Source organism: Triticum dicoccoides, chromosome 7B (genome assembly GCF_002162155.2).
Source record: "Triticum dicoccoides isolate Atlit2015 ecotype Zavitan chromosome 7B, WEW_v2.0, whole genome shotgun sequence".
NCBI classification, from domain to species: domain Eukaryota; kingdom Viridiplantae; phylum Streptophyta; class Magnoliopsida; order Poales; family Poaceae; genus Triticum; species Triticum dicoccoides.
In genome coordinates, this window is record NC_041393.1 from 768,731,277 (window position 1) to 768,747,004 (window position 15,728).

The 15,728-nt window shown below is 47.0% G+C and overlaps 1 pseudogene; it reads left to right on the forward strand.

Moving 5' to 3' along the window:
* Positions 1 to 265: 265 nt before the first annotated feature.
* On the forward strand, positions 266 to 1,351 carry LOC119339766 (annotated as a pseudogene).
* Positions 1,352 to 15,728: the final 14,377 nt, after the last annotated feature.

The following is a 15,728-nucleotide window of genomic DNA, read 5'->3' on the forward strand; positions in this document are numbered from 1 at the left end:
AACTGCACATAATTTGTTCCAGAGAAGACTAGTATATCATGTTACCGAGATGAGTCTTTTATGTGCATGTTGCACTTCTTCATTGGTTCTTCTTTCTTTCAAAGCTGCAACTGATTAAAAATACGCATGCCTTCGATAACACTCAATCAAGATCACATTGAATATAAAATTCTTGAGTACATGGTAATCACAAAAAAAGATCATGCTCAATAAAAATCACACCAATACCTTTTGTGGTCCTCTAGATGGAAGCTACACATACCCCATGTTGGCACTCCGTTGCTTATCAAGCAAACAGCTTGATCACCTACTCCACCCCCACTCCACGCCACCAAGAAAGGGGCAAAATGAATGCCTAGAGAACTAGGAGATGGATGTCCTGGTCCAGAAGATCACCGCTGGGTTCCATGCTGCCATCGCCAAGCTGTCATGGCTCAACCCATCCCTGGACGTCAACGCGCTCTTTATAGAGTTGGTCACCGCATGCGTTCCCCCAAGCCCCACGGATGTCACCAAGCTTAGATCGAAGACGTAGGGGAAGCGAGAGAGCCTTACCCGCCTCTGCTATGAGGCCAAGGAAAAGCTGGAGGAGTATTGCCCTGACATGCTCGCCGCCTTCGAGAACCCGCTGGGCCACCATGGATTGTTACCCTGGTACCAACAACTACATCAACCTCAAGAAGCTCGAGTATGAGCTTTTGGTGCTCCACGTTCCTTGTGGCATCGCCCCTTCCCGCTTAGCCTTCATCGGCTATGGTCCGTTTGCCTTTAGCTCCTTTCTCCTCATCACACGCTACCTACCTTACACCATGTTTGAAATAGATGACCTTTTTGACGTGCACGACGACCGTGTCGATACGTTGTTCTGCATGGACTCGGATGTGGACATGTGCATGTCCTTCCACATGGCCGACATAGAAACCTTGCCCGCGAGCTCGCCGCGTATGATGTTGTACTCTTGGACACACTCGTCGACATGGACGTCGAGGACATGGTGAAGGTGGTAATGCTCCTCGGGGCGCACATGGAAGACAGGGTAACCCTTGTCGTGCATGGTGCTCATGGAGCACGCATGGTTCCTATACCCGATTTTGGACACCGTGGACATTGGCCGAGGCGAGTTTGAGGTACTGACCGTGCGCCATCCCAACGACGATGTCGTGAACTCTATCATTATCACATAGAAATCCAAGGACATGCAAGCCAATGGACTTTGCAGCAAGTGTGGTAGGATGGACAGTACAAGCGTGGCACGATGTCAGTGGTCAGCCCTCCGTGCAGGTTCGGTGAGATGGTAGCTGACATGACCCAGAAGAGTGAGGAGTTTGCCAACGTTGAAGTGGCATATTGATTATTCATCGCTGGGAGAACTAATACAACTGGCTGCTTGACCGGTTGCAATTGTATGTGGTCATTATCATACAACTACTGGATTTCAAGTCATGTGTCGTTTGTACAAAATAATGTGATTGTGGGACTTAAAGGCACGTATTTATGTGTAAGCAGTGTTGAGGATATTTTTTTCTTTCAGAAATAGTATGTGCAAGTGATGAGGATCAATAGTTTTCCTTGTGTGGCATAAACATATAGATTGAGATTTTACGATTAAGCTATACAATTTTTTTACTGGATCATTTGCACATTTCTCACAGAAGGGTTGCGCAAATAATAAATCAGACCTTTACTGTCAACAATATGCAACCGAGTAAATCTTTATTCTTGTTATTTATTTTGTTGTTTCCCTTAACTAGAAATTTAGTTGTCTTGTAGTTGTTTTGCATATCCAACCATGCATATGTGTGTATCAGCTTACTCTGCTACATACAGTCGTATACATGGTGATCCGTTCATATCCTCATACATCTTTATTTATTCCATTTATATGTGCAATTCTAGCTGCTAAATCCTTTTGTGATGTTGGTATTTTCTCTCATGAAGATTGATTTTTTTTTCTGAAAGTAGTAGCACCTATTGTAGGACTTCAATTTGTTTCGTGTTTTTCTACGATCTATATTTCAGTGTACAACTTCAACAGAATTCAGAACACAGGTGCACAAATTATATATGTGCAAGTCCAATGTTAGATATGTGCACATGGGTATCGAAATCTAGTTAACTTGTTTTTGTTGGGGTTGCTTGTGATTGTTGACCTTTTAGAAAAAAACAGTTTTCAATAAATTTTAATCCTTTTCCTAAGTCTTTCTTTTTCTTTTACATGTGTGTGTTTCTTACCCGTGGGCTTCATTTGTTGTTGGGATGTGTTTTGTTGGACTTCTGCAGATCAAGATTCCTTGAAAACCCAAGACATTATTTTTGAAAAATGATACAAACAAGTTAATGAACTTGGAGGGTCCTTCAACACTTCAATATAATTTGAGGTTTAGTCGTTGTGCACATGCATGCGTGACTGCATGTGCTGTGTTAGTCTATGATTTTTTTAACTTATCAAATACTCTTTATATTACTTTAACAAATATTTCATATTTGAAATAATTTGTATATATACTTACACATTTTTTCGATACACTAAAATTGAACATTTTCTTGTCTGCAACTAAGATTGAGCATATGTCCAGCAAGCAAATAAGAAACTTTTCCAGAATTATTTTCAATAAATTCGGATTAAGTTTGATTTGTGGTTAGTCTTTTCGCAGATTATATATGAATTCACATTATTATAATATGAGTCACAAAATAATTTTATTTCTAGTTGTAAGTTTCATAAACTAAAGTTGAAATCTTATTGTTGTGAAACTTAAGGGAATCAAATGTGAGGTTGTAATTAGAAAAATAATTACTGAGGGGGCAACCTGGTGCATGTAGCTCCCGCTTGCGCAGGGTCCAGGGAAGGGTCCGACCACTTTGGGTCTATAGTACGCAGCCTTTCCCTACATTTCTGTAAGAGGCTGTTTCCAGGACTTGAACCCATGACCTGATGGTCACAAGGCAGCAGCTTTACCACTGCGCCAAGGCTCCCCTTCAGCAAAATAATTACTGAAATTTTCTTTTTTGACACGTAAATTCGTTTTCAAATTTTGGTGTGTAGCAATTTGAGGTTTTTAGGTTTTATGGAATTTTAGTCCTCTAAACTTGTATTATGTCTATATTTATTTTTTGCTTGAGTAGGTATTATTTAGAACACAGTTGCACAAATAATATGTGTGCAAATGTAATGGTAGAAGTGTACAATTGGGGCAACATCGCATGTCCAGTAGCCAACTTGATGGTCAATTAACAGATAGTGACATACTCCCTCGATTCGAAATACGTGGTACATTTTTTAAAACGATCCTTTGATAGCACTACACGCCATGTATTTTAGAAGGGTAGACACCAGTGAAAATTTTGAAAAGAACCTGCGGAACCAAGATTTTTTAGAGTAGTTTCAAATCACCAATTACTCAGCTGTCGTGAGAACGAAACTTCACACGCAACCACTAGTGACTAGAAGGAAATTAAATTCAGTCTAGCAAAAAGAAATGAATTTAGTTTCGAACTGTGACATTTTTTTGTGTGTATGTGTGTAGGAATGAGTTTTCATACAAACGTGAAGGAATATGTGTATGTCTAGCAAAAAGAATTTTTGAACAAATGTGGCAGGAATATCTAGTATGTCGTAATCAGCCTAAATCAATTTGGCTCTACAGACAAACAAAGAAAACGCTATCCACTTCAACATGAGGACGTGAAGAGGTCACGGCAGAGGCATGAAACCAGCCTCATTCGAAAATTAAATTTTCAAAAATTTAATCATGTGTATGAAAAATGTTAAAATTGTATAAAAACAATATATAAAAACCAAATTTTAAATGTAGACCAAAAATGTACAATGTGTACGAAAACAATAGATATCAAAACATATAATTCAAAAATCATGTTGATCACATACCTGAAAATGTTAAACATGTATTAAAAATATGTTCCTGACATATATGTAAAATGTTTGTAACATTTAGAAAATTTTCACGTGTTTTCCAAAACCTGTACATGGATAGTTTTTGAAAACATTCTTATACAGGGTACAAAAATGTTTGTGTAATTCACAAAAATGTTCAACATGTATGAAAAAAATGTTTCCGGTGTTTAAGAAATATGTACGATTTGTACAAAAAAAGTAGACATCAATTTTTTTAGGGGTATAAAAAACAATATTTGGAAAATGTTAATCAAGGATATGAAAAATGTTAAGCTTGTATACAAAATATTTTTGATGTATACCAGAAATGTACAATGTGTAAGAGAACTGTAGAAATCACAATATATATTTTTTAAAAAGTTAATCGTGTATTTAGAAACTGTTAAACATGTATTAGAAAATTGTTCTTGACTTAAGCTATGTATTTGAAATTATGCTATGTATGAGGCAAACGTAGTAGGAATGGACTGTTACTTATGTTATGTATGATGCTAATAAGAAAGCATTGTCGAATAGTGAAATTAAGTTGTTTAAATGAGTGTTTGACATACGTTTGTTTATAAATAAAAATTGTAGTTCATTCTTTTAGGGTATTAAGTTTAATCACCCCAAATATTTGACTTTTTGAGATTGGGAGAAGGTTTGAGAGGAATTATGTTTATAGCATCTGATGGAGATGCTCTAAGATTTACCGGTTTTGGAGTTGATGGATAATTTCTACACTTTCACTAGTAGAAAAAGGGTCAAATCTGAGACACATTAGTGCCAGTTTGATTTTGAGCCGGCACTAATGTGTCCATTAGTGCCGGTTCCAACGGCTAGCCAGCCGCTCTCATTAGTACCGGTTCGTGGCGAACCTTTAGCACCGGTTCGTGCCACGAACCGGTACTAAAGAGAGTGGTGGCAGGATGTTGTCAGTTTGGAGCCCCTCCAGCACCTGTAGTACCGGTTCGTGGCACGAACCGGTATTAAAGGTCATCGTACATAAACCCTTTGTCCACCCGAGCTCGCTCTGTTCTTCCCCTTTCCCCTCACTTCCTCTGTTCTTCCCCTCTCTTCCTCGAGCTCATCACAAATTTTGCCAAATTTTTTTCAAGATTTGAAGGCCCCCATCCATTCAAATGATCACAAAGGTTAGCAACTTTGTCCTTTCATCTCTCATTGCTAGATTAGCTCTTGCAATGCTTTGTATAGTGATTAATTTGTGAGTTTAGTAATTTGGGAGGAATTATATGTGATAGTATTTGATTTATATGCAATTTGAGGTCAAAAATAACACTTAGTTTGCATATGTAGGTGTGGTTTACTTACTGCCTTCTAAATCTCTGTCGTAACCACCGTTGATCGCCCGCACCGTCCCGTAGCCGGCACCACCTTGTGGTGAGGCTCTTGTTCATGAATGTTTTACATTACCAAATTGATGTTTGTGTGATTTGGATATATAGTTACTCGTATAATTATCTTACCCGTACGTTGTTTGTTATACATAGTGCCATGGTTTTGATATCCATCCCCGTCGGACCTCGTCCTTGTTATGATTCGGATGTGGTATATTCTCTTTTAAAACTACTTGTTGCATTTCGTGTTTATGACAAATTATGCCCATCAAATTGACATAGATATTTTTATCTAGGAGGTATGTGAACCGGAAATTCCAACCGACCCTATTGTCGAGAGGTTAAATTTAGTTGAAAGAGAAAACGAGTATTTGAAAGAAAAATTGAAAAGAATTGAGGGGGAGAAGATGGAATTGTAGTTGCATGTTGCCGATGTCGTCGATGATCACAAGATCAAGATGGAGAAAATGCGGTTGAAGATTAGAAAGATTAGAAAATATGCCATTGATAGTGTGGCTTGGTATCATGATGTTGTTGGATCAATTGTTACCTGAGTTGCAATCTTGATCGCATTTGTTGTTGCATTTAAATTCTTTAGCTAGAGAGTTATTTGTATGTTGCATTTAATTAAGTGTTGTATATGAACTTTATGTATGAACTTGTATTAATTTAGTCTATTCGGTGTTGTGTAATGAAGATGAGCCGGCAATGGATGTATGATGACCGATGCTCTCCCGAGTTCATTAATGGTGTCCATACTTTTCTGCTTGCCGCTGAGGCAAACAAGCGGGCGGATGGTTTTATGCCTTGTCGATGTGCTGGCTGTAAGAATGGTCACAATTACTCTACGTCAAGAACCATTCACGTCCACCTATTTGAGTCCGGTTTCATGCCCCATTAAAATGTTTGGACCAAGCACGGAGAAAGAGGGGTTATGATGGAAGACAATGAAGAAGAAGAGGACGACGACATCTATCATGGCCATGGGTTCCCTGAATACGATGATACAACAATGGGGGAAGAAGCTGAGCCGGCAATGCGGGAAGAAGCTTAAGAAGAGGCATCAGATGAGCCCGCTGATGATCTAGGTCGGACCATTGTCGATGCAAAGTGAAACTGCGCAAGTGATTTGGAGAGGAAGAAGTTGCAGCGCATGTTAGAGGATCAAAGAAATTGTTGTACCCGAATTGTGAAGCTGACAAAAAAAAGTTGGGCACCACATTGGAATTGTAGCAATGGAAGACAGAGAATGGTGTATCTGACTGTTTGACACGAGAAAAATCTCTATGACTCCGGGAGAAAGGAAGAGGGGAGCGTATTTCTCTCTGGCACTGGGGAAAGAAGAAAAGAAAAATGCGGGCGTGCCAGTGTACCATAGTACACAAAAAAATGGATACGGGAAACGAGTATTTCATTAATCTCATTGGAGAAACAAAATTACAAGATCCCGTAAACAAAAAAAAGTGCACTTCGTGGCCTACTAGCATGGCCAGCCTGACTGTGGTGATTGCAGTCTCCTGGTTCCCGGGACCTCGGAAGGCTCCCGGTTAATTACACCCGCGGGTTGCTCCGCGGGATACCTCCGATTAAGCCGTGTGGTCGTCTTCATCGTCTTCGCTTCGCGTCCTCCATGCATGATGATGGTGATGTGTGTGTGGGCAGCGGCAGAGCCCGTGTCCTCGTCGGTACACGCGCCGCATGTGGCGTGGCCTTAGCGGTGGCCGCGCCCGCCCTCGCTGTCGTGCCTCGTCGGTCTTGCCGGCGTTGGAGTGGTTGGTGTTGGGGTAGCATGGGTCGTGCTCGGCTTAGACTTCTTGACGACATGTTGCTTCATCGAGGTGTTCAAGGGTCTACGCCTTGCGGGTGTAACGGTTTGGGGAGACCGGCGTCAGTGTAAAAACTAACACGCGCTCACATGGGCGTGGTCGGGGTGGTTGGCACCTCATCTCGGCTAGACGCCGAGTATTCGGCGGTCCGCCAAGACAAAGGGGGCCGCCTCACGGGGCCGTGGAAAGGTAGCATTGTACGTCAAGGGGTGACCTGTACGCTGGCGATGCCGTGGACCTGTACGTCGCTGCTCTATCCACCACAGTGGGTGCACCTCTCGTAGGAGGGACCGGCCTTGGACAGCGCTGTTGCAAATTCCAGCTCGGTGAAGGATCTGTACGCCATTGACCTGTTCGTCGGGGACGCGTGCCTCGTGAAGGAAGAACCGGTCTTAGACCCGTCCTTGCGGACATTGGTTCCACCAAGGACCTATACACCGTGAAGGGAAAGGCGAGTCTCGGGCTGCGTCGCCAGCGAGCTCCGGTTCCGCCCCTTTGTCTCCTCCAATAGCGTGATGCAAAACCTGTAAGCCAGTGTACCCTTTGCCATGAACCTGTTCACCGTGGCCATGTTGGTCGCCATCTGTGCGTCGCGACCTGTACGCCATGAGGTGTTCACCGAGCGCCATGAAGGCCGCCATGGTAGGGCGCCGGGGCTAGCGGTTGGGCTGCGTCGTTGGAGAGCTCCGGCTGCTCCCGAGTAATCTCCAGCCAAAAACGTGACACCTGAAAATTAAGGGCCTGCCGTAGACAAACTCCAACGATGTCGATGCAGTTTTCTGGTCCGGTGCAGTCGTCCTTGGCGGCGGCGACGACGCGATCATGCAAGCGTCGTCTCCGGTGTCCGGCACATACTTTACATGTAGTGCATGCATGCTGGATGGCAGAGAGAGATGCAAGAGAAACAATAATTAGACGATCATTTCACCATCAGGAAAAATGAGCTTGGTGTTCATGTCGTCGAAGTCCTTGCCGCCCTTGCACGGACGGCCGTCGGTCTCCGTTGCGGCTGCAGCAGTTCCTGCAAGATGCGTTCTGCCTCTGGTGTTTTGTGAAGGGGTTTGTCGTGTGTTGGATGGATGGGCGTGATGGCTGGCTGGTGAGTTGGATGGATGTAGCGCCGCGAGTCTTCTCTTAGGACGTGCGTGGTGAATGGATGGATCTCCTGATGGATGGATGTGTGCGTTGTGAAGGGCGGCGGCCTTGTGGCATCTACTTGATGAAGTTAATGAACGGTGTGTGATGGCGGGCTCCGGGTTGCCATCTTGAACGGCATCCCTGTGTGACGAAGTAGACGATGGGCTGCATGATGTCGAGCTCCGTGTCGGTGTCGTTGCCGACGCCTGCTTGATGAGCTTGTCGTAGGCTCCGCTGCTTCGTCCTTATGTCTCGATGAAGTGGGCGAAGGGCATGACAGCGAACCATAGGTCTCCATCTATCGAACGGCATCTCTTCGGTGTGACAAGGTAGACGACGGGTTGCATGATATCGAGCTCCGTGTCGCCGTCCTCCATGGCGCCGGCTTGACGACATCAATGGTGGGCGGCATCGTGGCGTGCTCCATGTCGTCGTCTTCCGCGGCACCATCTTTGATGAAGTGGACGTAAACGGCGTTGGCGACCTCGGTGCCGTTGACCTCCATGGCGCCGGCTCGACGACATAAACAGTGGGCGGCGGTGTGGCGTCGCTCCATGTCCTCTTCTACAGCACCGCGGTAACGAAGTGGACGTGACGGGTGATGGAGACCTTGGTGCCGTTGACCTTCATGTCATCGTCCTCCACGGCCACCGGCGGCTCCATCTCCGGCGCGCCCTCCGATCTCCTCATCGCTGCCACCAGGGGCGCGTCTCCGCCTTGTCTTGTCTGCTGATGTTTGTGCGTGCCGGACTCCTCCGCCTTCCGTCTGTTCTTCTTGTGTAGCATCTGATAGATGAAAGGCATAGTAACAAATAGAATTAGTCAGCGAGGCTTGGTCTTCTCCTGTTTGTTCATCTCCTCGGACGCCTGCCGTTGGTAGACCGCTGCCGTGGGCGGCATCTCTTCCTCCTCAGCTTGCCATCGCTGCCACAATTTCTGGGGCGTTCCTTCTGGATCCCTCCCGGTGCCTCCTGGTGCGAGGCCCGATCGATGGATGTATGCCACCATCTTCAAGTCCTCTCGAGGGTGCCTCCTTGGGTTCCTGCCTGCTACCCAGACGAGGCATGCAAGAGGAGCTGCTGCAAACCTCCATGCCCAGGTGCTGCTCCTGGACCCTTGTACGTGTATGTGTTTCTTCGCCTGCATGTTGACGCTGCCGCCATCGGGCGCATCTTCTCTTCGTGCGTACCTCCTTCCCGCTGTTGCGTCCTGCGTACGTGAGCTCCGCCTCTCCCTGAACCCTGGAAAAACAATGACAAAGAAAACACATGTACTAGGAGGAAGAGGGTGATGAGGGCGTCGTGGCCACTGCCGACGCGCAGGCCAAGATTGGGCAGTTTCCGAGTCGTCATTCCTGGGGCCGCCGCTTCTCCTCGTCTGACCGGCCTCGGCGCTGCCGCAGCACCTGTACATCTCCTCCGGCAAAATGCCAACTCTCGTCGATGCTGCCGCAGGGGCGCGTCTCCTCCTGGGTGTCTCTCCCTCCTCCCTCTTGGACGCATGCTTCATTATCCGGTTGACAAGCTTTGCAATCTACAATCTGCATGGTGAAGAAGATAAAAAGAACGATAAAGGAATTAAGTAACATGCATGGTTCCTGCATGGATTCGGCCTTGATGGAAGTCTTGACGTTGCTGCCACCAAGCGCCTCATCGACGCCATGGAGATGGCATCGGGGCTTCTTTTCTGGGCGCCCGTCGCCGGGGCACAGCGAGCGTCATCCGCAGCCGCCTTGGTCAAGAGCACCATGTGCTAGGGCCTCTTCTGTAGGCTCCTCCTTGTATCTCCTTCCTTCCGATGCGATCTCCTCGACGCAGCCGCATGGGCGCGTCTCTGGCCGGCTGGCCTCCCCCTTCGCTTTGTTGCTCTTTTCTCCCCCGACCTCTGGGATCTGATGCATGGTATATATAGGCAGGCAGTGGAGGTAGGCCGCCGAGTGACGCGTCGCCAACGGCTGCTCCCGATTTTGCTGGAGGAGATATGGATGCGTGGCGATGGAACGTCCCGATCTTTTAGCTTTGGCTCATCCAATCCTTTCTATGTCGTGGCGATGCTTATCTCTTCCGCGTTTCATCTGCACACAAAAAAACAATTACCTGATACGCACCTGGTTCACATGGCTGCTGGTAGGCCTGTTCCTCTCTTTTTTTTTGCATGGTAATACGTGTCTCATTCATATCATAAAGATCAAATTACAAGTCACGTAAAGACCGACATGACAAAACTGAAAAGATAGTAGAACATTGCTAAGCTTGACACCAACGTCCGTCACTTGCCTCCGGCACCACCACAGCAGCCACCAAAGAAAAAAATGACGGACCACCTCCTCACCCGAGCTCAACGCGGCTCCATCGCTGATATGCAGCTTTGCGGACCTCCAAGGTGGCTCACCAAAGATAAAGCCATTGTCGTTGAACGAATCAGACCGAGGCAACACCCCGGACACGCTATCAAACTCCAGATCTGAGACCCCACAACGACTAAGACGCCGAAGTAGGAAACCATACCTGCCATCCATCAACCAGGAACCCAGCATATGTTCTGTCTTCCAGATGTCGTCGATGCAGATCACAATCTGCATCTGCTCCCGAACTACCTCCCAATCTCCGCGCTGACGCTGGAGCAGACGTCGTCGCAACGGCGGAGCCCGAGGACACAAGTGCACCACAAGGATGCCGTCGCCGCCACGATATCCCCGCTTGAACAGACTGGTTCCCAAATCCATCACCGAGCAAAGAGACGATCGCCTCGCCGGAGAAGAACCTGGAGCTTCTTTATTCAGGATCGCCGGCGCCGTCGTCGAAGCCAAGAAGTCGGACGATCTAAAAACCTAAGCTATTAGGGCTCTAAACCTAAAGCAAAAATGATCCGCACGCACGGGATCCGGCGACCCCCCTCACGACCGACGACCAAGAGGTCGCCGGCGGAGGAGAGTCGCCGGGAAACGGCGCCGGAAAGATGGCTCTCTTGGCGGCGGCGGCGGCTAGGTTTTGGTCGCTGGCCAAACCCCCTCACATGCAGTTTGTGCACCACACGGTTAGAGGATTAGTAGGCCTGTTCCTCTCCAAACGTCGGTTAGCCAGGCACATGGGTATTCGGGTACTCGCATATGCATACGTGGCCGGCCGGTGTACCCATATTTGATGTACCGTATATACACCGGGTGCTGGACCATGTACAACCCGGCCAGGTCACACGCGTACGCACTGGCTCTACCGAGTCGTGATCATGTGCTAGTACGCACGTAGGTAGTTTTGTCATGCATCTTCACGTGCATGCATGGAACATGCAATACTTCGATCAATCAGCCCATGTACTAGTTATAAGCACACATATAATAAGTTAAGTGCAAGTTAAATGATTGGGCCAGCTAACGGACTGGTCAATAGCCCATTAACCCTCACTTTTGATCTAAGAGCATGTGCACGTGCAAGGGCACTCCTTGCTTTATGCGTTAAAAATGTATGTATATCATCTGGGCACATTATCATTAAGACAACTCCTTTTTTTAGAACTTTTTTATTCATTATTTTCGTATTGTATATAGTACAAAATCTCGTCAAACAAATGCCCCCTCGCCAAATTGAGTTCGAGCGCGGAGCGATCAAACTTAACTTGGCGAAAATATGTGACCATTTAGCGCAATTTCTTGCAGCCTAGTTTTTCTTTAGATTGCGCCGGTAGATCCTTCCGCATTTTCACCTACCAAGGCAACTTGTTGGGCCATTTTGCAGCTATGGCGCAAAATCAACAATATGACCTCAGGTAACACCCATTCTGTAGCGAATTGCCGTGTCACATTTTGGAGAGTTTTATCAACCTAGCCGCGACCGCCTAGCAGCTATGGTGCCAGCCGACTAGATCAAAGGGTTTCACAGATTCATGCTCGCCGCACTGGCGCATTGCACTGCTCCCGTGATCTTCATATGACGATGTAGGTGAGGCGTCGGTAGACCATCGACAACTCCGTTTCACCATGAGTGGTGTATCACCAGGTGGTATGCCGGGACGCCATCGGCCTTGCGGAAGATCGAGGGGACGATATTGCCCCCAGGCTTCATTGTTGTTGAAGAGGGGGTACCGGAGCGACATCGGCACCACCCTTATGAACTTAGGTGCTTCCTTCCTACGCCCATTGTTCATGTTGGTGCAGATGATTGGTTGCCGGAATGCCGTCGGCATAGCAGGTTGATGTCGGGATATCATCGACGTCCACAGGCGTACGGGGTTGCCCCCGATGCCTGTGTTGTTGGTTGGTGTAGAGACTCGACGTCGGGTTGTCATCGGCAAAGCCGAGAAGTACCTCTTCATTGGCTGCAAAAGACGTTGGGGCAGCGCAACAACTAGAAACACCCAACAAAACACAGCAAACCAAGAGGAAAGAAAAGGAGGTTTGGTTGGTCTTTAAAATGTTGGCTTTCCCGTTATACACCAGCTATGGGTGTGACATCTGAGAAGGCTACCAAAGGACTTGTCATCAGGAATCGTCGAAATACCATGACGATTACAACTCAACAACTGCATAAGCCTCGGTGTACGTGTATGAAGACGTCGTGTTTCGGGATTCTTCCGAGAGGCAACAGAAATTCATGTTCTAGCCCATCATCGTGTGGAGGGGCCCCACAGCTCGCCATGCCCCCTGTACATGCCTCAGGAACCCAGGGACTTGGGTATGGTAGGTTCAGGGTAGATGGTTTTGGGAGAAGGGCTTGGCGATTTTTCTTCATGCTTTATTGAGGGATGGTGAACATCTACCTTCCGCCTTCTTTCCAGTGTGTCTCCTACTGCTTGGGACAACTTGACTGCTTCTTGGACTCTTGGGGTTTTTTTTGACTACTCTGTGGAGATTCTGGGTTTTTTTTGTGCAGATTCATTGATTGGCCGCAGGCTTCATGAACTTGCTTGAACTTTTTTTTGAGGATCTTGCTTGCACTTCTCGGGGATTGCTCTTTCATGACTTCTCGAAGACCCACCTTGAGAACTTGGAAGACACCTGTTCACCTCTGTGGACTAAGAAAACCCTCAGGCAGGGCCGGCCCTGTGTTTCTGGAGGCCCTAGGCGAACTCGACGACACGGGCCCCTATGTCCTAAGTCCTAAGACAATATATATGTATGTGTGTGTTATATATATAACTTATTGAAAGCAACTTTCAATCACACATCTTTAGTTTAAAATATGACTATAATAATTCAAATGACTCCATCGAGAACAATAATAACCAAATTCGAACCGACTCCATAAAAAACAATGGTACTAAAAAGATCGCAAAATGAAACTAACATGACTTGATTACCTCAAATAAGAACAAAATTAGACTGACAATTTTTTCCTCCTTTTTTCAGCACCCGACAATTGCTTCTTCTTAGGTAACATGGCAGGCTAATGTCCCAAAATCATGAAGAAAAAAAATCAAAAGAGCATACAAAGAATTAGGAATTTATAGATCGGATGATTGGAACCCAAGACATGTTACATAGAATGACAAAAAAATGATAGATTGGATTAGAATACGTACATACTAAATAAAGAATAAATAAACTACTGAGATTGTCAAATTGAGGTTTGAGGATGGACAAGAACATGGATGCGTACTTCTTGACTTCCAGTCGGATGCGTACTTGACTACTTGTATAGGTATTGTCGTATTCCCGCGGTGCCGGATGCCGGATGGCCGGGCTGCCGCATGCCTGCCGGACTGCTGTGCGGCGGCGACGGCGAGCTGGCGACGCGGCAAGGGCCAAGCGGCAAGGCACCGAGCGAGCGAGAAGGCCGACGGGCGAGCGAGGGCGAGGAACCTACGAAGGAAACGTAGGAAAGAGCGTGAGTCACGGCGCCGCTTCGCCTTCGCGTATCCATCAGCGATCGCTAGCTAGCTAATCTGGGCCGTCTAGCCCATCCTATTTCTTTTCTTTAATTTTTTTTGTAATTTTTACTTGCTTTTTGCTGGGCTATAGTATATGTATATACTCCATCATGTGCCCCCTCCTCGCCTGGGCCCTTGGCCGTCGCCCCGTCGCCCATGCCCCAGGGCCGGCCCTGCCCTCAGGCATTTTATCTGGAGCTTTTTGGGGGCGTATCCCAGGGTTGTCATGTGGCTACGTACCGAACCAATTTGCATTGGGCCAGGTAGCCACCATGAATCTTTTCCTATAGTCTCCCCTGGGATGCGAGTCTCTGCGAACATGAAGCATGCCAGGAAACATGAAGGGCGCGGGGTCTCGGCGCTCAGAAGTGCCCAAGTAATCGTCTCAGCTGCCTCCGGAAGCATACGCCTGATACGTGTCGTGCATTGTGGGTGTAGGAGCCACTCTGCCTGCAACTTGACACATTGTGCCACCCTCCTACAAGTCCTAGGTTAGCCAAAACTTCAATCAACAGCATGATGTGGTAGAGGGCAGCCAGCTTTTTTTTGTTGGAATGAGTCCGTTAAAATTGGGGAGACTAAGAAAATGTCCACAACATGCAACAGAGAGTGCATCATGGATCCGATAGCCCACTGAAAAAGGGTCTCCCCAAGGAAAAAAAATCAAAAGGCAACGAAAGAGGCAACATTTTAAGAAAAATATTTTTTTAGGAACCTTCCGTTGATTGGGGGCAAAGGCCGGGCTCCCTGGGAATCAACCAGCTGGTATGCACCCCCGTCGTAGAATTGCTCGACGACATATGGTCCTTCCTACTTTGCCTCAAACTTCCCATTCGTCTTGTCCGTGATGACGATGGGTCGACGGAGCACGAGGACCAACTCGCCCTTCCGGAATACGCGCTGCTTGACGAGCTTGTCATAGGCTCTCACCATGTTCTGGCGGTAGAGCTCTAGGTTTTTCAGGGCATGAAGTCGCTCCTCTTCTAGGGCGTCAAGCTCCTGAAAACGAAGTTGTACCTGTTCATCTTGGGTGAGTCCTTCCTGGAGAGCCACCCGTAAAGAAGGTAGTTGGACTTCCAATGGCAGTACGGCTTCACTCCCATAAACGAGAGAGAATGGAGTAACCTGTGTTGGGGTACGGACTGTAACGTGGTATGCCCATAAGGAATCGAAGAGACGATCGTGCCAGTCTCTCTTGTGCCTTGTCACCGTCTTCTTGAGTATCTTGCCGAGTGTCTTGTTGAAGGCTTCGATCGCCCCATTGGCTTGAGGGTAGTAGCCGGTGGAGTAGTTCCACTTGATCTTGTACTTCTCCATGAACCTGTACATCTTGTTGGACTTGAATGCCTTGGCATTGTCGGAGGTGATGCGGTGTGGAATCCCAAAGCGATATATGATATTTCGCTCTAGGAACTTGATGACGTTCTCACTCTTCACCTCCCGTAGTGGAATGGCTTCCACCCATTTGGAGAAGTAGTCCGTCGCGGCGAGGATGAAATGATGCCCCCCGGATGACGGAGGGTCAATGAGGCCGATGACGTCTATTCCCCATGCATCAAATGGCCAATAGGGAACTGTAGGGTGAAGCGGAACCGGCGGCTGGTGCTTGAAGTCGCCATGTACTTGACAGTTGTGGCATGACCTGGC